At 40.7% G+C, this 2,094-nt stretch overlaps 1 pseudogene; it reads left to right on the top strand.

The window, feature by feature from the left end:
• Positions 1 to 594: 594 nt before the first annotated feature.
• LOC117098010 lies at positions 595 to 1,243 on the top strand (annotated as a pseudogene).
• The last annotated feature ends 851 nt before the right edge of the window (positions 1,244 to 2,094 follow it).

Genomic DNA, 2,094 nt, shown 5'->3' with positions numbered 1-2,094 from the left:
AATTAGAACGTTACACTTTTCAACATCAATAATAAATGCCAGAAGACAATGAAAATACCTTTAATATGTTGAAGCATTAAAGGTCAACTAAAATCTTAAACCCAGATAAACTAGCGTTCTAAAACAAAGGTAAAACAAATTCATTTCCATGCATTAAAAAAAAAAAAAAATGGTATCTTACCACTCACAGACCCTACCTGAAAGAACTAGTAAGGGAGGATGAAGAAATGAGCATGAGTAAAACTGAAACCAGAAGAAAAGAGTACAAGAAACACACTTGAACAAAGATACAGATGAACAAACACACAGATAAACATGTTTTTCAATAGGACTACCAAAGATAAAAAGAGAAAGAATCACCACCTGTAAGAGTTTTCAAATCAGGTAGAGGCCGCCCGCCCTGGCTGGCTCGCGCTCCCTTCCTGCGTCCTCCATCGGTTCTCTCGTGAGTCCGTGGTCTCCTGTTCAGTTACCAGCCCTGCTTTCCCAGCTTGAGACTCGCGTCCTGGGCACGAAGAGACTGGACTCTGATTCGTCGCCTGAGCCAGTCCTCTGAGAAGTTCAAGGTACTTTGTACAATGTCAGCCACCCAGGCCAGTGTCCTCCAGCAATGGCTCCCATCCAGAAGAACCTGGTAATTGTCAGTGACGGAGTCTGTGGCAAGATGTGCTTGCTCATTGTCTTCAGCAAGGACCAGTTCCCAGAGGGGTATGCACCCGCAGGGTTTCGGAACTATGTGGCCCGTATTGAGGTGGATGGGAAACGGGTAGAGCTGACTTTGTGGGACACAGCCAGGCAGAAAGATGATGATCACCTGAGGTGCCTCTTTCACTCAGACACTGGTGTTATACTTATGTGTTTCTCCATTGACAACCCTGATAGTTTAGAAAACATCCCAGAGAAATGGACACCAAAAGTCAAGCATTTCTGTCCCAACGTGCCCATCATCCTGGTGTGGACCAAGAAGGATCTTAGGAATGATGTGCACACAAGATAGGAGCTAGCCAAGATGAAGCAGAAGCGGGTGAGATGCGAAGAGGGTAGAGATATGGTCAAGGGGACTGGCGCTTTGGGGTACGTGGAGTGTTCAGCAAAGACCAAAGATGGAGTGAGAGAGGTTTTTGAAGTGGCTGCGAAAGCTGCTCTGCAAGCCAGACGTGGGAAGAAAATCTCTGGGTGACTTATCTTGTGAAACCTTGCTGCAGGCACAGCGCTTAAGAGGTGAATTTTGAAGTGCTGTTGATTAATCTCAGTGGATGAACACTGGCTTTTTTCATTTATATACAGTTTACCTAAGATTACAAATTTAAGGCACATCATCCTGTTACCAGTATTTAGAAACCAATCCTGATTCTTAATGATGTCAAACCCGTCAGGTCTACCAGGATCCTTTTGCCACTACTCTAACAACCCTCCTCTACACTTCTGCCTGACACACCATGGCAAATTCAAAGAATTTCTTAACTTCTTGCTTCTGTCTAGAAAGAGAAACAGTTGATAACTTTGCAAATTAGGCTGCAGCTACTTTATAACTAACCTTCCCTGCCTATCATCTGTCAACAGCAAGGTACCCTCATGAGACACAACTTCAGTGCTTTACTCTTTAACAGGTTTCATTGGCATAGCTCTGGCGTGGGTATCTGGTTTTTTGAAAATGGATTCTACAAGAAAGGACCAAGTCCATGCAGCTGTGGCACAGTTACAGTTCTGTGGTTTCATGCTAGTTACCTTAGAGTTACTGTGTAATTAGTGCCACTTAATGTATGTTACCAAAATGAATATGTCTACCCCAGACTAGATGTCATTTTTTTTTATAATTGAATTTCCTAATATTGACATTTGTTATCCCCAAAGACAGTGTATTGCTTGTTAAAAAGTAAAGTGTATTTGGAAATGTCAAATGGAAAATTCATTTTTAAATAAATAAATACTAAGATAAAATAAGATAAAAGAAAAATACTAATGGAAATATAAGAACAAACATGGATTTTTCAGGTAATGTAGTCTAAGTTTCTTATATAGCTCAAAAATATTAGAGATAAAAGAATAAAAAGAAAAAAATAAAAATGTCAAACCAGTAAAAAGAGAAAAATG

This window comes from Trachypithecus francoisi, unplaced genomic scaffold (genome assembly GCF_009764315.1).
Source record: "Trachypithecus francoisi isolate TF-2019V2 unplaced genomic scaffold, Tfra_2.0 Lachesis_group15, whole genome shotgun sequence".
In the NCBI taxonomy this organism is placed as follows: Eukaryota; Metazoa; Chordata; class Mammalia; order Primates; family Cercopithecidae; genus Trachypithecus; species Trachypithecus francoisi.
The sequence above is the reverse complement of the archived record's forward strand: the minus strand, read 5'-3'. Positions and strand labels throughout refer to the sequence as shown.